The sequence below is a fragment of the Eptesicus fuscus genome, chromosome 6, assembly GCF_027574615.1.
Source record: "Eptesicus fuscus isolate TK198812 chromosome 6, DD_ASM_mEF_20220401, whole genome shotgun sequence".
NCBI lineage: Eukaryota > Metazoa > Chordata > Mammalia > Chiroptera > Vespertilionidae > Eptesicus > Eptesicus fuscus.
In genome coordinates this window covers 60,741,357-60,765,775 of record NC_072478.1, presented here as the reverse complement: position 1 = coordinate 60,765,775, position 24,419 = coordinate 60,741,357, and the positions used below count along the sequence as shown (strand labels likewise).

At 38.6% G+C, this 24,419-nt stretch overlaps 1 long non-coding RNA gene across 1 annotated transcript in view; it reads left to right on the top strand.

The window, feature by feature from the left end:
- Positions 1 to 860: 860 nt before the first annotated feature.
- LOC129149328 (uncharacterized) overlaps positions 861 to 24,419 on the top strand; it is a 32,817-nt gene continuing 9,258 nt past the window's right edge. The window contains exons 1-2 of the long non-coding RNA XR_008556242.1: positions 861 to 928; positions 7,024 to 7,194. This is a non-coding gene — a long non-coding RNA (uncharacterized LOC129149328). The remainder of the gene's footprint in view (positions 929 to 7,023; positions 7,195 to 24,419) is intronic.

Below are 24,419 nucleotides of genomic sequence, written 5' to 3'. Positions count from 1 at the left end.
CCAAAGGGGGGAAATGTGCCCCCAAATAGATGAAAATAAACTTTCATCTTGGAATTTAGTGTTAATCTCAGTGAAGTTTATTGTCAATAATAAAGTTTTTCAAATGCAGCAAATACGATTATGGAATGATGACGCAGCCAAGTCTTTATTTGCCATGTCAATATTAAGATAGGAGAACATCTGAGATGAAAATGTCAGACTCAGATGACATGGTGACTCACAAGGCAGAATTAGAAAAAAAAAAAATGGACTACTAGTAACTTTTGCCAAACTGCCCATGGCACTTCCCCATCTGTATGTGTAACTGCATTCAGCTATTGTAAAGTTTCTCTTCACAGTCCTGGGAAGTGCTATGACAGTAATGAGGAAGATTGATAGCAGACTCCATGCCTCTTTGTTAATCACATTAAGAATGCTGCTTTGTACTCTCTCACGTTGTGTGTGGAACTATATATGCCCACCACATCGTATTGAAAACTTTCATCCTATTACCCATCTGCTGCCAGTAAATGATCAGTTTAAATGCAAAAGTGGGTATGGGGGTGTGAAGTTCATATTTGCCAAGCACACCATGTTTCTAGTCCTCATGCCTCTAATCACCTTTCAGGAAATGAGAGAACCTCACACATACCACACTTTGGAATGTTTCTTAGGGGGTCTAAATAATATTTTACATAACTTGAGTTATGTGATAATGACAAGCATATCTCCAAACATTACGATTGGTCATTTTAAACACATTGATTTCACATAGCATCTGTTACTTGTTTTCATCATAGAGTGTATGATGAAATTCAGTTCTAGAATTTGGAATGTATGAAAACATGTTTTACTTCCATTTAGCTGGAAGAGTTTCTTATGTCAGACTCCAACCTCAACAGAGATAAATAAAAGCCCTTAGATATTGCAGCAATAGGAACAACTAGTGGTGAGTACATTTAATCAGGTAGGGAGATCAATTTTATCTTTTCAGTTACTTCGTGAACATTGGCATGTTTTAAAGAGGAAATTGCATTAACATAATTAACCATTTATTTCCCTTTTAATTACTTTCATGGATTAATTTGTAAATATTCTAATCAGTTTTTGTCTGGTGTCATAAGATAAGGGCAATACCAAACTTATTTTTCTGAATAAAAATAAAATTTTGGATAATAGACTTTTTTCAATGCTCTTGGAAATAATAAGTAATAATAAAATAATTCTACAACAAAGATACTATCAGCCATACCAATACATTGTTTATTGGGAATATTTCACAAAGACTAGATCTATATCTACATTGAAGGAAAATTATTAAGTTCACTAGAATAGTTACCATCTTCCCACAAGGTGGGATGGCCATTTGGAACTGGTAAACAGCATAGTACAATTGTCATGTGGAAGGGATCAGTAGACAAGGTATCTGGGTCAAATCCTGGCTACATCCCTTTTCAGGTATGTGATCTTGGGTGAGTTATTTCCTCTGTAAAATGATGCTAAAAGTTGTGCCTGACCCTTAGGTAGGACTGTTGTAAATATTAAATACACAAATCAGAAAGACTTTACTTCTATACATGTACTATCCTGTTTAAAATTTTATGAATAAAACTGTATACAACACTAGGTGAGTCATGATGGAACCCTAAGAATATAACCTTGGTAGAACTATAGAATATCCTTGGAAGAAATCCACAGCTTGGAAGAGATCTACAGTCTGGAGAAGCATAACCTAAGACAATGGTCGTCATAACCTAAGACAATGGTCGGCAAACTCATTAGTCAACAAAGCAAAATATCAACAGTAAAACGATTGAAATTTCTTTTGAGAGCCAAATTTTTTAAACTTAAACTTCTTTTAACGCCACTTCTTCAAAATAGACTCGCCCAGGCATGGTATTTTGTGGAAGAGCCACATTCAAGGGGCCAAAGAGCCGCATGTGGCTCGCAAGCCGCAGTTTGCCAACCATGGACCTAAGAGAAAGAGCCTATGTCAAGAAGGAGAATCAAGCCCTTCTTAATGTATGCAAATGCCTCACTGACTACCTTACTGGTGCGCATTTTCCATATATGGCTAACTTTCTCCTTTGAGACTACAACCAGGCTTCATTCTTTCTCCTAACAGGGATGGGTGTATTCTCAATGAAATGCAACCCCATTTAAACTTGGATGGAAGGATGTCATATCAGAAAACATAATATTTGTATGTTAATAAAAGATCAACCAATTGTATATGTAAGAAACCAAACTATTTTAGATAAGGTACTTCACTTTCTTTCTTTTAGAATAGATAACAAAGAGTTAACACTATTATTCTCTAAGAATTTAGAAACAGGGGCCATTATATCACCAATGAGATACTTCCAAATAGTTATCTGAGAGTCAATAAAATTTAAGTACAGACTTCAAAGAGGCAGTAATTGCTAATCATTACTTTGATGTAGAATCTCAACTATTATAGCAGTAAATAATCCTCCTTCCTATTTTGGCAATTTAGTGCATGACCCTCTTAGTGATATTTTCATAGTTAAGAGGGAATACAATAGACTTTGTATCTAAAAACACTTTTGATAGGTACATTGAACTATATACTTATTTTCATTATAAACTTGGCCCCACAAATTAGATCAGAAAAAAATAACAGTTATTTAGGGTGCTTGGTAAACTAATATTATTGTTTAGGAATAATAGGAGTTTGGCAATGAAGAGAAGACACTAAAGACAAAGCAACATTTGGAGAGGTAATAGTATATATATATATATATATATATATATATATTTTCATGGTACTCATGGTATTCATGGTAGCAGGGTAAAAAACAAAGTGGTTTTAACAGATGGCAAAAATAAAAAAGAGTAATATTATTATGATCATATTACTAATACTGTACTATGACCAAGTTAATACTAAAACTTCACTGTGACAAATGACAGTATACATAGGATAAGACATAGGCTGAGAAAATGTATTATAGCACAACAGTATTTTTAAAAGTTATTGAAAATCTTTTAAAGGATATGATTAGGCAATACACAGAAGATAAAAATATGAATTACAGGTCAACAGATGAAAATATTTTTAAAGATGGCAAGCATTTGGGAAATCTCTTATATGATATGTCTATAACTACTTTTTGCAAGGAAGTATGTAATATCTATTCTAACTAAAATTTATACCTTTTGATCTAGGGATTCTAATTCAATTGCCTTATTGTTTGCAAAAGTTACATCATAAGATAAGTAATTGATATTTTATTATTACAAATGGATTACTCTATATAGTACTAAAATATACAATTTATGAATCCATGTTAATAATAAGGCTATAAAGCTTAATAGGAAGAAAATAATATTAAAGATTAAAATAAATTTAAATAACTTCCTGGAAGTAAATTTTAAGATGATTTTAACATAACCTATTTGGGGGAGGTTCTTGTAAAACCTTGTTTAAGTTCTTATCTTGTAGCATGTATGGATCCATAACTTTATACATTCTATACACTCATTAAAAATAAAGTTAAATTTTGGAGTGGCCACCTGTAGAATAGAAATAGATGTAGAGTTTCAAATATATGGAAGAAAACAAAACATGCATCTAGATCAATCCAGAATAGGTTAAAGAAGGAAAATTTTTAAAAAAGAAAGAAATTATAAGCAAAGAGTAAACAAATGAATAAAATGCAATAATAACAGTTGTTATGTGACTATAATTTTGAATACCTTAAATTGCTTACTAAAAAGAAACAATGAAGTAAGAAACGTCTATTCAGTGAAACAATGAAGTTGCAAACATCTATTAATTAAGTATAAAAAAGAACTATTGATATCTGACGTATATTGGTAGATACTGCAGGACTGGCACAATTATAATTTAGTAGAAAGACAAATGGGCCTTTTGTCCTGGCTCTGACACTTATTTACTTAACACATACAATTCAAGGAATACACTTTAACCTATATGAATCTCAAATGTGGGGTGAGAAGAGCAACCTCCCCTATAGCGTTTAAGATAAATTTCAGATTGTACATCATGACAAATGAGGCCTTTATGGCTTTTCATGTGGCCTCTTTTGGGTCATATCCACCACTTTCCGTCCCAGTGACACCTGTGTTTTACCCAGAAAAACTATGTGTACTTAGTCCCACATCCTCTCCACTGTGGATTTCAGGACTCCTATGTCCACTCAATTCTTTAAGGGAAACCACAGTGCTGGAAACAACTGCTGAAGAAAGAGAACCTAGGGCAGCCCATGAAGAGTGTGACCGCTCATTTTTCCAAAGAGAGGCACATAGATCAGCAAATCTGGTAGTGACTTAAACAGGGAACTATGCCTAAGAAGGAAAATGGTGACGTGCTATCATTCATATATTATTTCTCCAGAATTTGAATGAAAAATGTTAAGATAGGCATATAGTAGCAGAAATAGATAAGAAACAGAGATAAAGAAAAGAGAATGATCATATTAAGAAAACTAGAAAGAGAGTTCATTTCCTTTCACTTAATTAAAACTAAAAATACTAGAGTTAATTGTGCTCTCTCACACCTTATTAGAAACAGATGTTTTAGAACTCTCATTTGAAAAAAAAAATGTTAGTATAGATAATATAAAAATATAATGAATAGAGTTGACAGGCTAAATTGTTCTTTTTCTTTTGAATTACTTTTTTAAGAAGAAAGTATGTGACTTTTAAGGAGAAAGTATGTTTTAATTGGAAATTTTCTCAAGCTAGAGAAATTACTTAGAAATCCTATTTACCTAAAAGCAAAAGAACCTTTCCACATTTACTAGTATGATTCTCTTGTGTGTTGTTCTGAAGGTTTTAACAATGTATTGATTTTATAAACTGAGGTTTAACTGCACTAACTTAATTTTTCCCTCAATTTTTGCCTCAAACTTGATTCCCCCATTTCCTGATAAAATTTGGAAATTTGGCTCTTCATACATATGACTTCTAAGTGAGAATTTTATGGGTAAGGGGGGAGCAGGAGGTTATGAAAATAATGGATCATAAGAAATACAAATTGTTATTAAAAATAAAATAATTCCTTATTTAAGAGTAGGAGCATGTCTTTTGTGCCTAAAGGGAAATTAGACCTTAACATAAATCTAGTTTTTCCTTGGAACTAGCAGTTTAGAAAAACCAAGGAATACCCAAAAACACATATAGAGGTTAACCCAGCTAATATTTTATGATATATTTTACTTTGTTAAATATGCTAGAGCTTCTCTAAGTCTCTGGTGGTGGGTGTAGCAGCTGCAGTGGTGGTGGTGGGAATATTGGTCTGATAGTTCAGAGCAGATTCCTTTCCCATGGATATGAAAATAGAAAGCAAAGGAGGCAGGAAGCAGCAGTGAATGCAACAGTTAAAACACAGCTTGTCATGAAAAGGAGACTGGGAGGGGGTGAGGGAGAGAAAAAACTAGAGAAGACAGGTCATGTAAACCATGAGCCAGGAAGTGAATTCTTTAAAATGATACTTTCCAGAAGCAAATTCTTAGAAATGTAGGTCTTTCCTCCCCCTGCCCCCTTATGCTATTACTGTTGGAATGAGGAATACTTGGGGACCGGATGAGAAAAGGTCAGAAGTCACTCAATTGTAATTTTATGCAGGATATAATGGCTCTGCTTCAGTTTTAACATTAACCGCCATAAGCCAATGAAAGACAGTTCTCCTTCTTATGAATCACCATTGCCAACATTTCCAGAGTTTTATTGTTTGGGTAATTAATCTCATCTTAATGCCTTGGTTTCTATTTTTTAATTCTGCTTTTAGTTTAGAGTTGCTGGGAGGAGGTGAGAGGGGGCTGTGGAGTGGGGGCATTGGAAGTTGTTAGGCATAGCTGCTGCTTGGGTCTAAGCTAAAGGAATCAAAGTGACTTAATAATTTCCATTATCTGAAGAAGTTGGTCTGTTTTGTATCTCAATGTCTAAGAAAAAATAATTTTGGGCCAGTAGGCATAAAGTCTTTCAATTTTTAAAACCTAACATATGCTAATCCAGAGTTCAGGTTAGCTTCAAGACCTTAGAGGCAAGATTGCAAAGTGCTTGTTTATACCATTGTACATATACACAAACATATATTGCACTCTCTTCAGTAATGAAAATCATGTGTCAGGCATATAACTGACAGATAAACTTTAGTGTTAAGAAGCAATTAATGAAATATATGTTTTATTTCCAGCAGTATGTATGTACGTACGTATGCACATATGTATGTATGTATGTATGTATGTATGTATGTATGTATTTGCAATTGCCGTAAGCCAACAATTCACCAGCATGCAAGCCTAGGAAGCTACCGCCATTAACCAAGCAGCTTGAGTTAGGATATTAGAAATATTTAAAACTATGAAATATTTCAGAAAATAGTGGGAACAGGATGAGGGAAAATACCACTTTTATGTTAGCCTCAATGATGCCTCACTGTATGAACTGCAGTTGAAAGCAAAAATGTGTGCTTGCTCAAGTTGCACAACCTCTTAATGTAAGTTTTATCATAGCAAATTCCCTTCACTTTGAAATTCCCTTAGTGTGACTGATTTTACCCATTAGATAAAATACGTTACAATTTCAGGCACTTGACATACAACTATGTCAAATGTACAGAGTATAAATTAAATGCTTGTCTGTGTATTCAAGAGGAAAAACACCTGCTCAAGGGATTATTAACATCCTTTTAAAAGAAAATGTTTGTTCTTTGCTTTGGATTTATACTATCTTAAAAATCTTCTATAGAAATACACAATCAAAGGGAAAAAATGCCAGGTAAATAAAATTATTCATATACCCAGAGGACATTTTGCTCTTTGCATGGTGTGGATGAAAAAGGACCAGGTACTAAACCTGACACACTCTGGGGAAGCCAGCAGGGGGGACCTACAAACTCAGATTCTAAGAGAAACCATATAGGATGATCTGAACATAAGACTTCCTAACTAAAAGCGATTCCTGCTGGGTAGTCTTATCTTAGGCCTGTAGCTTCCTTGGCAAAGGTCAGTCTTAACATTAACTGAGCCTGTGTATTGTCTTTTTGCATCTCAGATAACATACATTTGGAATGTCAGAGTCATCCCCTTTTCCAGATCCCAGCGTATACTCACTGCACCAGAGCAGAAGACCACAGAACCCCTCACTGTTATCTTGTTCCTGACATACCATCTCTATGTGCTGTAAATGGTAATTAACAATCCTGTTCCCACCAATGTAAAAGAGGTATGTGTCTCTCTGTTTTACTCTTCATCCAGTCTCAGAGATTTTTTTTTGCCTAGGTTTCTTCCACCACTTAATCGGTCACCAATGGGTATCAGGTAACCCACCTAACACCTCCTCTTTGGATTCTTCTTTATAAAATAAGCTGTAAAACTGCCATTCTCAGGAGCATTTTCTCAATCCATCAAAATGTTGCTTCTGGCAATTGTCATCAGTTTGGCTCAAATAACTCATTACAATTCTCTACAGGTTGCACATTTCTTTCATTGGCAATGGTTCGATTCTATATTTTAACATAAGTTGTTATTCAGTGGTGGTATCTTTAAAGCAAAGTCTCTACCCAAAACACGAAATTGCTCAGAATTTTAGGAACAATTTTTAGTAATTCAAGAATCAAAGAGCTATTATCTTTAATAAATTGCATCCCGCCTGGGCTTTGGTTCAGACTGCCCAGAGAAATTCCGCAAATGAGAATATCCAAATAAAATAAATATAAGATCCAGTAAAAATATTCTCTTGCAAAATATAACTTTACTAAGTTTCTTTAAAATATTGACCATTAATTTATCATTTCAAAATAAATTTCATTAAAATAACAACATATGATCTTGAGTTTCTTCAACTGTAGAATTCCACAGAAATAATTTTCACTCTATATTTACTAACAGCGTGTTCTTTCAGGACCACATTGTATGGGAAGAAAAACACCTTTTTCCTTCTCTCCTTCTAGGTTCTTGGCTGGGTTTTTGTAACAAAAGACGGGTTAACAAAAGAAAAGCATACTTTTAAATATAAGTTTTACATGAGACAGGAACCTTCATAAGGGTATGAAGACCTGAAGAAATGGTCAAACCTGAACACTTTTTAAAAAATATATTTTATTGATCTTTTACAGAGAGGAAGAGAGAGGAATAGAGAGTTAGAAACATCGATGAGAGAGAAACATCGATCAGCTGCCTCCTGCACACCTCCTATTGGGGAGGTTCCCGCAACCAAGGTACATGTCCTTGACCGGAATCGAACCTGGGACCTTTCAGTCCACAGGCTGACGCTCTACCCACTGAGCCAAACTGGTTAGGGCAGACCTGAACATTTTTATGCCAGATTTGATGACAAGTGGAAAGTTGGGGGGAAATGTGACATAAGACTATAAAGGTAAGAGCTAAGTGTAATAACCAGGGGTCACTTAGCAAGACTTGGTGGGTTCAGATTCCTCCCAGTGTCCCTCAGTCTTTAGAAGAATGGATGCTCCTTTCCTCTGGGTATAGAGAGGGCACCTTGCACATACAGTAAGGGTCCTATGATCTACTCCAGGGTAGAAGGTCAGGGAAGTCCTTCCAGTACCTGGCTTTTCTCAATTTCCTTCCGCTTAAAATATTTAATATGCCACCGTGACATATCTGGGGGTAGTGTGTCCTGAACCCCATCAATGTCCCCGTGGAAACTGCCGGTGTGTGAATTTCAGAAAATAAAAGTTAATTAGACAACTAGTGACATTGACCTCATTAAAATATTTGAGTATTTGTCACAGAAAGTGATACCTCAGTGAGTTCATCAGAGCACAAAACAGAGATAGTGTTCCCTTAATTGGATCCAAGTAACTGTGAAGGACAAATTTCAGTGGATGTCGTTTAGGAGAAATCTGGATGTTGTAAGAAGGATTAGACTTGGGCACTGAACCAAATAGTCTAAAAGCTGTGAAAATTGGAAACAGGAATTATGTTATTAGAATATGTTAGTGAGCATAACGTAATGCCCATGTGAACGTAAGTGTTTCCCCAGTATTCTCCGGGGTGTCTGCCTCACCTGCATATCTCTACAGTTGTTACAAAAACAGTCTGTCAATGGTTAAAGCAGACTGAGAAAGAGCAGCCCTGACTCCTCTGGCTCATTTTCCAAATTACCTTTGTGCAGCAGGGAATGACGCTTGCTTTTAACTCAGTGGCTGTACAACAAACATATTCCTCATGGAAAACACGTGTTGGGGGTCATATTTCCTCATCTCGGCATGTGTCAGTCCTCTTGGAAAAAAACAGAAGAAAATGAAAGCAATTATTTCACCTCAGTTAATTTGTGAGTATCTTCAATAAGGCTTGAATTTCAAATTATACTTGTGTGAAGAATAAGTATACCCACACGTTAAAAGTTTGAGCTGGAACGAAGAGAGAGAGAGAGAGGGAAGAGAGGAAACAATGGTTCCATTTTTGGTTTTAGGTAAATGAAAAAAAAATGTAATGCACGGTTTGAGAAAATAAGCTGCTTTTTAGAACCGGACTCATTTTTGGGCAGGTTGCAAAACCATTTACTGATTGAGAAGTTTATACTTAAGTAACTAGACCTGAAGCAAAGCAATGCCCAGAAAGGGAGACATTTCCGAGCTATCTACTGCAGATATCCTCCCAGGTGGACTTTCCTTTCTTTCCTAACCAACTGTTCTATTTTTCTTTCAATGTTGTTTCACTTACTGAGTGGCCATTCCATGACAAACCCCATGCTAAGCCTTGTTTGATAAAGAATGGTAAAGTGGAAATCTTGGTCTAAAGGAATTTTTACTCTACTTGGGAAAATAAACACACATGAAGAAATACATGAATAATCATTGAGCCCCTGTTATATTGCAGTCACATATTTACACAAACTGTATAACTTGTGCATTGTAAAAATCCCTTGAGGTAAATGCTATGAAGACACATATTTTGAACATAAGGACAATAAAGTTCAAAGAGGCCCATAGTCCTACTACTAATGAACACCAGGCCTAGGATTTGAATCAGAGGATTCGCTCTCCACGCCACAGATCTTGGTTGTGTACCAAGCCCCTGGCCTCTGCTCTTCTCTCCATCTAACTTCTTTTACTACATTTCTCACTCAGTCCTTCCTCAATGAGGGATGAACTCAAGAATGGTAGAAGGGTGCTTGTGATGGCCCTACAGTCAGCTCAGAGGAATAAGCGAAGCAGATATTCACACAAGCCCCAAACGGGCAGGGATAGAGTCCCTGTGGGTCAAGATAAAGTCAAAAGGCACTTCCCTCAAATAAATTGTATAAAGACATTGCCTTGGCACAGGCAAAGCCCTTCTTCATCTTTAAGACTTTAAAAGCTTGCATGGCCTTTCTTTGAAATATAATTAAAGATAGTCAGGTGAGCCCTAGCCAGTTTGGCTCAGTGGATAGAGCATCAGCCTGTAGACTGAAAGGTCCCCATCTCATTCCCTCATTCCGGTCAAGGTCACATACCTCAGTTGCAGGCTCAATCTGATCCCCTGCCCTTGTTTGGCTTCTGTGGGAGGCAACCAACTGATATGTCTCTCTCACATTGATGTTTCTCTCTCTTTCTGCCCCTTCCCTTCCACTCTCTCAAAAAATCAATGGGGAAAATATCATCGGGTGAGGATTAACAACAACAACATAAAGATAGGTGAAATTAATGAGAGTCAAAGGCTCAAGTTCTTAATGTTATGTATTAGTTTATTGCATTTTTACTTAGCATATTATGTATGAATGTACTGACTGAATGAATACTCAGTAAGCAAAGAGGAAGAAAACAAGAGCTTCAAATTTAATTTCTGTAATGTGCTGGTAGTATTAAACCTTCCATATGATAGAGACATCTGATTTTTGTTAATATAAAGTAAGATTTTTATCATCTATTGGCCTTACTTGATATTAGGCTTATTGTACTGGAATTATTTGTATTTGAAGTCACAAGATATCTGTTTAATTCTGGCTTTTTTTTATAATAAGTGTGTGATTTGGGACAAGATATTTTAATCGCTATAATCTCAGTTTCAGTGGTTGAAAAGTGGGGATGGAATATAAATCTTACAAACTAACACAACTTTTAAATGAGGGGAGGTGAATAAAAATGCCTAGCTTAATAACCTTGGACCTAGACCTTAGTAAATGTCATATGACACTAGTAGTAGTTTGCCCAGTCAGAAGGCCTTGGGATTCAGTCCTTCTGCCATCTTTATTACTGCTCATTTGCTGATGTTACATCATGACTACTTAGATAGTTTATGTCGAGTGAGCTCAATGAAATCCAGCACAAGAAGGGAGAGGGGAAGGAAGATGTATGAGCTGGCATTGCACTGCTTCGAGTAATGTGGTGAGTCCTGAAAAACAGCAGGAGCACAGAATAGTCCACAACAGATAGAGAGAATGGACAGATTAGGCAAAATGTAGGTGATAACTCCAAGCATAAAGAGCAGACATGCAAAGGAAGAAACCATCTAAGGATGGAGTCTGTACTCTGAAATCAGTATCACTATCTTAATGGATCATAATTCCCATCAGTTCATAAATTTAGTTCAGGTCCTCTACTGCTTGGCAATGTGCTGTGAACTGAATGTTTGTGCCCCTCCCCCCAAATTCCTGTTGAAGCCCTAACCCACAACGACATAGGTAATCCTCATTTTATTTTTTAAATTAAAGGAACAAAGCTGTGGATATTAGACTAGCTTTAGGTTGAGATCAGGCCATTCTGTCTTTATATACTATCAGGTAGAGAGTCTGTACATTTTGAGGTTTATTTTGGAAGGAAGGTATTTTAGTGATGATCAGGGTGCCAGATGCTCCCATTACTAATTAAGGTTTCTCTCCTCTTTTTTTTTTAAATGCTTTTGTTAAAACCATAAAGAGCAGGATATGTAAAAATAAATTATAATATCATGAACTTCTACATTTAAAATGTTGAAATGTTACTTAAAGTGATTTCCATACCTCTACCTTTTATATATCATTCAATATCTTATTATATTAATACAGATAATACATATATTTTTGTATTCTATATGTGGCAGAACGTGTCTTAGAGGCATTATCACCATCACCACAATGATTTGAGGTAGATATTATTCTCATATAACAGAGGCTGAGAGTAATTAAGTATGTTAACTAAGCTATTGAGGCAACTAAACCTTGGAGCTGGAATATTAAACAATGCTGCCAACTCCAGGAACCAGGCCCTTTCATGTAAAAGTAACTTCTAATGTTTTTGGCTCTGTTGATTTCAAATGGTCTCCTTTTCATGCTCTGAGTACATTTTCAGTAGAGAATTTAACCTCTGAATTCTTGGAATGCATGGTGGCAATAGAATAAAAAAGTTAGGACAAGAAATAGGCTGGGTGCAAACACAGGAATACTATCATCTTACCATTTACGGAATATACCAAGTGTTTTGGTTATAAGAGTGATGTTTTCTTTCTAAGTTTGTCATTTGTCTGTTTTGAGGAGTAATATTTAGGTTAATGTAGGTTAGATAGTTTATGTCAAGTGAGCTCAATGAAATCCAGCACAAGAAGGGAGAGGGGAAGGAAGATGTATGAGCTGGCATTGCACTGCTTCGAGTAATGTGGTGAGTCCTGAAAAACAGTCCAGAAAAATGATATTTCATTTTTCTAAATATCAATTACTTTCCTCTCTACAGAATATTAATTTTAACTTCTCTTTTGTTCATAGATTTCCTTTTATCTTAAAGTAAGTTTAGTTTGGGGAACTATTTAGAGGTAGGTCCTGGCACCTCACTTATATCAATTCTTAATTTTTTTAGAAGGGATGAGAAAAAAGAAGAGTATCAAATATAAAATATAAATTGGGGGAATGTGTGTATTTAAACAGAAAGAAAATAAAACTATTATTTCTATCTAGATCTATTTCTGAAAGTAACTAGAAATGGTAACTATAATCTAGACTTCAGGAGAAGACATATATTTTCCAATGACTCCAGTGTCTTAGGCTGCTACTCTCATAGGAAGGAAATGTGTTTGTTTTTTTATGGGGGCGGGGGGAGCAGGGATTTGACAGCAAATAGTACTATGGAAACAATATAACAAGAAAGAATGGTGGAACATGGCGGCGGGAAGGGAGTGAGCAGTCTGCGCGGCCCCGCACTCGCAGGAGGAAATAGAGGGAGCAGCTGAAACGAGAGGAATCCAGCCCGAATTGGCGAAGGAGAAGCGGCTGGTGAGACAGTTTGCAGCTGGGAAGGGCAGAGATCTCCTGGAAAAAGGTAAAACAAGGTTCTGGGCATTAGAATCTGCCGGATCTCTAAACCCAGGTCAGGGGAAAACTACACGGCGCCAAGCCGCGTCCCTGAGGACAGGCAAAGTGTCTGAACTTGAGAAAAAGGGTCCACGGGACTGCGGGAGGTAGTAGATTTTAGACCTTGGAGTCTGATTTGAGATCTGAGCTCAGAGGCAGCCCTGAAGAGCTAACTGCCCGACCGCGCAGTGCCGGCAAGAGAGGAGATTGCAAAGACACGGTCCCGCTTCGCGCTGGGGCCTGCGTCTTTCTCCACTGAACCTAGTTCGTAGGACCTCTCGGATACAGACACCTACCCGTGCTGAGGTGCAGGAGAAGGGGAGGAGTGGTGGAACCTGGGGAGAGTGGGCAGAGGTGGAAGCGTGTCTGGGGCTGAGTCACATCGGATCCCCGGTCGCCATTTTCTCCTAAGAGATAACCCCTCCCTCCAGTCTCCAGGCAACCATTATAGCCACACCCAGATACCACTCTGATTAACACTATAGGATTTGAATACTCCCTGAGGCCATAGGTACCGCCCAAAAGAAAAACCTTTAGTATCTATTAAGCAGTTATACTACCAGAGCTCCTCAGAGTGCTTCAGTGTGCCTCGCTGGCAAACTTACCGAGGGTGCTCCTCTGAGCTGCCACTGGGAGTAAGCACCTATCCACCACAGGTACAGCATTAAAAACTGAGTCTGCCCACCCCACAACTACAGAACTCTGGGCAACACAGTCACGCCTTTCCAGAGTGCAGGCCCCCCGAACCACATCACCCCGACAGACGGTTCCTTGGAGCCACTGTGAGTCCCCACTGGGCAAGCGTAATTTCAATTTAGGGTGCAAGACAGAAAAATTGGAATACTACCCTCCACGACTGCTGACCTCTAGACACTGCAGTTGTGCCTCTCAAACTCGCAGGCCTACATCAAGAGAACCCAAATAGCTCAAGTAGGGAACTACACTAGATTACCAAGCCCAGGAGAACTGAGAGATTACATCAGTAGCACCATCACCAAAAGAACCTGGGTAGCAAAGCAATTGAAACTACAATCAAAACATTACAGGAAAACATGGGGAGACAGAAAGGAAATTCTCAAAGGAAGGAACAGGAAGAATCACCAGAAAGGGAGTTAAATGAACTTGAGGCTAGCAGCTTAACAGAAAAAGAATTCAGAGTATTCGTTATAAGGATGTTTAAACGGATGGATGACAAATACACACAACTCAATGAGAACTATAAGGAGCTGAATGAAAACGTCACCAACATGAAAAGAAACCAAGAGGAGATGAAGAACGACATAGCTGCAATAAAGAACACAATGGAAGGCTTAAAGAGTAGAGTAGAAGAGGCTGAGGACCGCATCAGCGAATTAGAGGACAAGGTAGGAAAACACACACAAACTCAGCAGCAACTGGAAAGAAGACTTAAAAAGCAAGAGGAGAGCATAAGGGAGCTTTGGGACGACAAAAAACGAAACAATATTCGAATAATGGGGATAAAAGAAGGAGAGGAAGAGAAGCAAGGACTAGAAAACCTGTTGGAAGAAATAATGACAGAAAATTTCCCTGATATTGACAAGAAAAAAACTATCCAAGTCCAAGAAGCATTCAGAGTCCCAAACAAGTTGAACCCCAAAAGACCGACATCAAGACACATCATAATTAAATTGACGAACACCAACGACAAAACAAGAATCTTAAAGGCTGCAAGAGAGAGACAGAAAGTTACCTACAAGGGATCTCCTATCAGAATATCAACTGATTTCTCAACAGAAACACACCAGGCCAGAAAGGAATGGACTGAAATATACAAAGTGATGCAAAACAAGGGACTGAATCCAAGAATACTATATCCAGCAAGGCTATCGTTCAAAATTGAAGGTGGAATCAGAAGCTTCACAGACAAAAAAGGGCTAAGAGAGTTCATCACTACCAAGCCGGCAATGAAAGAAATGCTAAAGGGGCTGCTGTAAAAAGAAGATAGAGAAAGGCAAGAAGAAACATAAACACTAAGGAAAAATATGTCAACAAACAGGTACTTATCAATAATAACATTAAACGTAAATGGATTAAATGCACCAATCAAAAGACATAGGGTAGCTGAATGGATAAGAAAACATGACCCATATATCTGCTGTCTACAAGAGACCCACCTTAGAGCAAAAGATTCACACAGACTGAGAGTGAAGGGATGGAAAAACATTTTTCAGGCAAATGGAAATGAGAAAAAAGCTGGGGTTGCGATACTTATATCAGATAAAATAGACCTCAAAGTAAAGGCCATAATAAGAGATAAGGAAGGCCACTACATAATACTAAAGGGAGCAATTCAGCAAGAAGATATAACTCTGGTAAACATTTATGCACCCAATGCAGGAGCGCCCAAATACATAAAAAATCTCCTGGAAGATATCAAGGGAGAGATCGACATCAATACAATCATAGTAGGGGACTTTAATACACCACTGACATCAATGGATAAATCCTCTGGACAAAAAATCAGCAAAGGAACAGCAACTCTAAATGACACACTAGATCAGATGGACCTAATTGACATCTTCAGAGTATTTCACCCCAAAGCCATGGAATATACGTTCTTCTCAAGTGCACATGGGACATTTTCAAAAATAGACCACATTTTGGGTAACAAGCAAAGTCTCCCCAAATTCAAAAAGATTGAAATCATATCAAGCATTTTCTCAGACCATAATGGCATAATATTAGAAATAAACTACAATAAAAACATTCCTAAAAATTCAAACACTTGGAAACTGAATAGCATGCTACTAAACAATGATTGGGTTATCAATGAGATCAAAGAAGAAATTAAAAACATCCTGGAAATGAATGAAAATGAAAACACAACATTGCAAATCCTATGGGACACAATGAAAGCAGTTCTGAGAGGGAAGTGTATAGCTCTACAGGCCTATCTCAAAAAACAAGAAAAAATGGTAATAGATCATCTAACTCAACAACTCAAAGAATTAGAAAGGGAGCAACAAGAAAAGCCCACAGTGAGCAGAAGAAAGGAAATAATAAAGATCAGAGCAGAAATGAATGACATAGAGACCAAAAAAACAATACACAAGATCAACAAAACCAAGAGCTGGTTCTTTGAAAGGATAAACAAGATTGATGAACCTCTAGCCAGGCTCACCAAGAAGCAAAGAGAGAGGACCCAAATAAACAAAATCAGAAATGAAAGAGGTGAAATAACAACAGACCCCAAAGAAATACAAAGGATTGTCAAAAAATACTATGAACAACTCTATTCCAACAAACTAGACAACCTGGAGGAAATAGACACATTACTAGAAAAACACAACCTTCCAAAACTTACTCAGGAAGAGTCTAAAAATCTCAATAGGTTGATAACTATGGAAGAAATTGAAGCAGTCATCAAAAAACTTCCAGCAAACAAAAGTCCAGGGCCAGACGGGTTCACAGGGGAGTTTTACAAAACATTCAAGGAAGAGCTAAAACCTATCCTCCTCAGACTATTCCAGAAAATTCAAGAAGAAGGGACACTCCCAAGCTCCTTCTATGAAGCCAGCATCACCCTAATACCAAAACCAGATAAAGATAACACAATGAAAGAGAATTACAGGCCAATATCCCTCATGAACATAGATGCCAAAATCCTCAACAAAATTCTAGCAAATCGGCTCCAGCAGTACATCAGAAAGCTCATACACCATGACCAAGTAGGATTTATCCCTGGGATGCAAGGATGGTACAATATTCGCAAATCAATAAACATCATACATCACATAAACAAATTGAGAGATAAAAACCATATAGTCATATCAATTGATGCAGAAAAAGCATTTGATAAAATCCAACACCCTTTCTTGATAAAAACTCTCAGCAAGATGGGAATAGAAGGATCATACCTCAACATAATAAAAGCCATATATGACAAACCCACAGCCAATATCATACTCAATGGGCAAAAACTAAAACCATTTCCCCTAAGAACAGGAACAAGACAGGGATGCCCACTATCACCACTCCTATTCAACATAGTGTTGGAAATACTAGCCATTGCAATCAGACAAGAAGAAGAAATAAAAGGCATCCAAATTGGAAAAGAAGAAGTAAAACTGTCCTTATTTGCAGATGACATGATACTGTACATAGAAAACCCTAAAGACTCCATCAAAAAATTATTAGACTTAATAAATGAATTTGGCAGAGTAGCAGGATACAAAATAAATGCTAAGAAATCTATGGCATTTATATACACCAATAATGATCTTACAGAAAGAGAGACTAAAAAAGCAATCCCATTTACCATCACACCAAAAAAATTAAGATACCTAGGAATAAACTTAACTAAGGAGGTAAAAGACCTATACACGGAAAACTATACAACACTGAAAAAACAGATAGAGGAAGACATAAACAGATGGAGGAACATACCATGTTCATGGATTGGTAGAATCAACATCATCAAAATGTCCATACTACCCAAAGCAATCTATACTTTCAATGCACTTCCCATTAAAATTCCAATGGCATACTTCACAGACCTAGAACGAACTTTTCAAAAATTCATCTGGAATAAAAAAAGACCCAGAATAGCTACAGCAATCCTGAGAAAGAAGAATAAAGTAGGAGGGATCTCAATACCAGATTTCAAGCTATATTACAAAGCCACTGTTCTCAAAACTGCCTGGTATTGGCACAAGAACAGACATATAGACCAATGGAATAGAATAGAGAACCCAGAAATCGATCCAAATCGCTATGCTCAATTAATATTTGATAAAGGAGGCATGAACATACAATGGAGTCAAGACAGTCTCTTCAATAAATGGTGTTGGGAAAATTGGACAGATACATGCAAAAAAATGAAACTAGACCACCAACTTACACCATACACAAAAATAAACTCAAAATGGATCAAGGACTTAAACATAAGACAGGAAACCATAAAAATACTAGAGGAATCTACAGGCAGAAAAATCTCTGACATATGCCAAAAGAACTTCTTCACTGATACTGCTCCTAGGGCAATGGAAGCTAAAGAGAAAATAAACAAATGGGATTACATCAAAATAAAAAGCTTTTGCACAGCAACAGAAACCATCAATAAAACAACAAGAAAGCCCACTGCATGGGAGAACATATTTGCCAATGATGTCAACGATAAGGGTTTAATCTCCAACATTTACAGGGAACTCATGCAGCTTAACAAAAAGAAGATAAACAACCCAATCAAAAAATGGGCAACTGATCTAAATAGAAACTTTTCGAAAGAAGACAGAAGGAAGGCCAAGAGACATATGAAAACCTGCTCTAAATCACTAATCATCAGAGAGATGCAAATCAAAACAACAATGCGGTACCATCTCACACCTGTCAGAATGGCCATTATCAACAAGTCAACAAATGACAAGTGCTGGCGAGGATGTGGCGAAAAAGGAACCCTTGTGCACTGCTGGTGGGAATGCAGACTGGTGCAGCCACTGTGGAGAACAGTATGGTGTTTCCTTAAAAAACTAAAAATAGAACTCCCATTTGACCCAGTGATCCCTCTTCTAGGAATATATCCTAAGAAACTGGAAACATCAATCAGAAAGGATATGTGCACCCGTATGTTCATAGCAGCACAATTCACCATAGCTAAGATTTGGAAACAGCCTAAGTGCCCATCAGCAGATGAATGGATTAAAAAAATGTGGTACATCTACACAATGGAGTACTATGCTGCGGTAAAAAAGAAGGAGCTCTTACCATTTGCAACAATATGGATAGAGATGGAGAACATAATGCTTAGTGAAATAAGCCAGGCAGAGAAAGATAAATATCACATGATCTCACTCATTTGTGGAATATAAGGAACAACATAAACTGATGGGGGAAAAAATAGATCCAGAAACAGAGAAACATCAATCAGAATGTCAAACCTCAGGGAAGAAATTGTGAGGTAACCAGAAACCCAAGAATGCACGAGAACGCCTTTCCAGCCATGCTAGCAATCATCAGATGTAAGGTAATTTTACCCTGGACAAGAGGGTAAGTATTTTGGACTTATGCTCCTGACTCTTCATGGGTAAGACCACTCATATAGGCTGATCCCCTGACTAACGTAGTCACCAATAATACCAAACACCTTGGTTATCCAGGAGGTCCATGGGGGGGGGGGGGGCAAGAAAGTATAAATACACAGGGGTCTTCACCCAGCTTCCCTTTTGTATGACACAAAATCAAAACAATGCCCCTTTGTGTGTAAAATTAAAGAGAGGTTTCTGGCCTGTGTGGACACCAAAGAAAGGGTGTCACTACTATCACTACTTGCCCGTGGTAGAAGTGCAGAAAATGTAACCAAGACCTTGTCTATACAAAAAGAAATAGACAGCCAGTTTGAAAGGGTACTGCCATGGACTAGAACAAAGAATATCCTTACATGATATTATTCTACACTGTCATTAAAAATTTTCCCAGACTTGGATCACCCCCATTACATATAATAATTCCCCACACCCATGGGGGGAGGGGGATCATCTGTTTGGTGCTTAGAGACAAACGTAACACATCTCTAGATATTTTAGAATTACAACAGCATATTATATAATTACCCCAAACAAACTTACAAACTAATTCTTTGAATGTCTGGCAGCAATTTAAAAAGGACATGAAAGGGTTTAATCCCTTCCACTATGTAGAGGGCCCCCTGGGAAGGCACCTGAGCATTCTAAATTGGCCCCTCTTGCCCTTTTAGCCAAGAGGGACCTGCTTCTCACAATCCAATTGTCCACAGCTGTTGCCTGAGCTTCTGTTCATGCCAAGGGTGAAACCTCATGATGGCTGGTACCATGGATGTGTCTCTCGCCCAGTGGGGTGAGTTGGGCCTCCTTGGAGAAGAAACCTGGGTTCCACAAGATATGTGATCAGTGCTGGGACCCTGCCAGCAGGCGAGGGGATCCCAAGACAGGTGCTGGGCGCGGAGGCCATGGGGGCATAGTCGACCAAGGAGACAGAACTAAACCTCACATCACCCTGCTTGGCCCCGGAGGATGGCTGGTTAGCCAGAGACGGGTAAGATTCCTCAGGGAAGGAACAACCTAAGACAGGCACAGTCGCACAGGGGCCATCAGGAGAGAACTTGGGGGTCAACAGAGGTGGGGCACAAACCTTCACCCCCCCCAAGTTTGCAGGGGCCTGAACCCTCACCCCTGCTGAAGGAGATCTCCTGCCCCCATGGCTGCTCAGCTTCACATGCCCAGCTCAAATCGGGACCCAGGTAACAGAGACTTGGCCGACAGCAGATGCCCTCTCACCGCAACAAGACTTGATGGAGATGTCTTGCACCCATGATCCAGGGAACTGGGGTCTAGGATATCTAAATCCAGCCTAGCACCAGGAATGCTCAGGGCCTACTCAAGAAGGCAAATAATCCTCTCCACTAATAATTACAGGGTAAAACAAGATGGTTGTTAGAATATTAAATTTGACAGTAAAATAGTAGTCAAGTTTTCAGACTAATTTAAATTGGCCAATCAAAATAAGCAAATACTCTAGAAAAATCAATTGTACTGGACAAAAAAGCTGTTACTAAAGTGTTAACTAAAATTTTTATTGATAGTTCATCTCATGGTAAAATTGCATAACATATAATGAACCTAAAGCAGTCACATTTTAGTGCAAAAAAGTAAAATTTAAAAGCTATCAAGATTACAGCATAAAATTTCCAAAAGCCTCCCAATATTTAAACCAAAAAAGGGGGGATAGTAGAAGAATATCATGTAAGGAAAAATATCCTGCAAATAAATTACATCTAGAAAATTTTTACTTTAGAAAATTAACTTTCATTTGTAATGCTAACAGCAAGTCACCCAGGTAAAACATACATGGTGTCAAAACAAGCCAAAGGAAAATCATTTGGGCAAAAAAAATGAAAAAGGATCGCAAATCAAATTTATAGAAAATATTCCTTTATTAACTTTTGGTCGAGAATATGTTTGTATATTTTCAGAAAACAACTCCGAGACATGTGGATTCCTGCAACAGAGAGGAATTGACAGGACTGCTCCAGCCATAAAGTCAGAAGAGAAACAGTCCAGAGATGGAAGACTCTGGCGATGCCTTGCCATACTAGCAGTCAGCAGATATGCGTCACTGCAGATTACCCAGGACCAAACCAGAGAGGGTCAGACCTGCAATACCACCATTTGTCCACCATCCAGAACTGAAATATCACTGCTGTTATGAACACATTAACAACTGTTGGACATAGAAACCAGGACTCAAAAGAACTGTTGGCCCAGAGGGAAACTCACTACAGACTGATTCATTTGCCTCTCAGCATAACCATTATTGCTTGTCTCATTTTCGGTTCCTATAAGTGTATTCCTAGTATCACATAAGCTCACTCATCTAGGGGAAAAGAGGAACAGCATAGACTGAAGAACAAGAACAGCATCCATCGGACTGTCGGACCTCGGAGGGAAAGTAGGGGAGGGTGGGGACAAGGGAGATAGATCAACCAGGGGACTTGTGTGCTTGCATATGAGCCTAACCAATGACCACGGACAACAGGGGGGCGGGGGGGCTTGCGTGTGGGGGGGATTGGGAAGGGAACGGGGGGAGGGGGTTGATGACAAATATGTGATACCTTAATCAATAAAGTAATTTAAAAAAAAAAAAAAAAAAAAAAAAAAAAAAAAAGAAAGAATGGTGTCATGGGCTGAGAAGATGGCATTGCAAGCAAAGACTGAAGTAAGGGATTGAAGAACATTCTAGAAAGACAGAACAGCTGGTACAAAAGCAGGAATGTGATTAGTGTATTTGAAGAATAGAAAGGAAGCCAGTATGTCTGAGACAAGTTTAAAGGGACATGGGTGGCCAGATTGTTTACAGGTTTTTATACATAGAAGGACACGATATAACATAAGATTATAAGGGTTACCCTGGCTGCTCTTTGAGAATAGAGAAGGACAAGAATGGAACCAGAGAGACAAAATAAGGAGGTTATTGCAATAATTCAATAGAAAAGCACTGGTGGCTTTGACCAAAATGGTAGCAATGGAGTCAGTGAGAAGTGGTTGGATTCTGGATGTATTTTGAAGATAAAATTAACACAACTGCTGATGCACTGGCTGCGCGGTGTGAGAGAAAGAGCAGTCGAGAATGATTCCCGTAACTGGCCTGAGGGACCAGAAGGAGAGAGTTGCCATTCATTGCGATTGGGAAGCCCCTGAGAGAAGCAGGGTTAGTGGGCGCAGATCGGGAATTTCGTTTTGGACACAGCATGTGCGGGATGCCTATCAGACAAACACAAGGGCATGCTGAGTTGGCAGCTAGAAATATGCAGGTAGAGTTTAGGAGATGTGCATGTGGGTGCTACCATCATATGGATGGTGCTTAAATCCAGGAGATTTAGATAAGATCTCCAAGGGAGTCAGTGTAGATCGAGGTGAAAAGAAATCCAAAGATGGGCCTCTGGCGCACTTCAACTTGAAGAGAGAGGAGTGAGGAAAATCAGCAGTTAGACTGGCACGTGGCTGCCAGTGTGCAGGAGGGAAAGCAGGAGAGTGTGGTTTGCTGGACTTCAGAGGAAAACAGGATGTATTCTTCATAATAGGTTGAATAATTATATCTGAAGTAAATACTTGATACCTTATATCATCCTGTAATTTGTGGATATTTAAATATGCCTTGTTGACTGTGAAATAATCATATTTTCACATAGCGTTATCTTATCAAACATGATCAGGTCAGAATTAAATAAGAAATACTGAGAAGAGGCATTTCTTGCTGAACTACTTATCGAAGAAACAAACAAAATTATCAGGCTATTTATCTGGCAAAGAGCTGTACTTCTGTCTCTTTTGACTTATGAAACATGATAAATATGGCAGTACGTTGTATTATGTAGAAAATAAATGGAGGGAAAATCCAATGTTTCACCATAATTAGCATACTTTTTTGAAAGCACTAAGATATATTAGCATTATGTATTCAGGACGCTCCAACTTTAAAATCTGAAAACTCTTTATATACAAATCTACATATTATGAGTGTTCACGTGCTTTAATAAAAGGTGTGTATTATGTCATGACAGGGTCTGCCATAGACGCCTGAAAAAGTGGGGTCCTCGCTCCAGCGAGTGGCTCAGTGGTTAGAGCATCCACCCACAGACTGAAGGAATGTTGATTGGATTCCTGGTTGTGTGTTCCCCAGCCCCGGTGGGGGTGTGTCTCTCTCACGTTGATCTCTCTCTCTCTCTCTCTCTCTCTCTCTCTCTCTCTCTCTCTCTTCCTCCCTTCCTTCCACTTTCTGGTCCTCGAATGTCCTCAAAATAGAGAGTGGTCTAGGTGGAAGGGAGGAAACACACATACATCACAGTTTTCTTAGGAGAAGCATGGCTCTGCAAAATACTACAACTTGCCACCGTGCAGACATGTGAGAATCTGTATAAAAACACAGTATATATTTGGTTTTGCTAACGATATAATTATGATAAAGTTAAACCGTGTAAGCCCTGGCCATGAGGAGTAACACTGATAACTTGAAGATGGCTAACAAAGAGAAACAACTGTAGTGGACCTTCCCCAGCTTCAGCACCATATTTGGGGAATAAGCAGAGGCTGCCTCTCCCGGAGGAAACAGCCCGCTTGCTTATCTGGGAGAAGTCTCATGTTCCAAGCACATCCGCTCCCCACGCTCCCTCCGTGTCCCCTGGACCCTCGCACTTCTCAGCCCCACTGGCCCACTTCCTCTTTAACCGAGGACATAAATCAGTTGTCTGCCGCCTCTTGATTCTCTTTCTTCCCTTGCTCTTTCAGTCTTCGCTCTCCCTGTCTGTCTTTGTAAGTTGGCCTCCCCCTGCACCATATGGCAGCTGGGAGGGGAGAGCGGTGATCTGGCCTGAACAAAGGGGCTGTGGTGTCAGAGCTGCCGGGAATGCAGGAGGCACAGTCCTGTGCAGAAGGGCCTGCAGCCCATCAGCGAGGGCCGGGCGGGCTCACAGAGCTGACTCCGTGTAGACAGAGCAGAGAGGGCCCCTGGGCCTCCGACGGAAACTCTCTTTCTGTGTCCTTCTCTCTCCTCTCCTTCCCTCCATTTTTTTCTTTTCTTCCCTTTTTATTTCCCCAGTCCTGTGCCCAAATCATATTAGCTTATTAATGATAAAGTCAGCACGTGTATCTGAACAAGAAATTGAAGCAAGCTATCTTATTTATGTACTTCTGAAT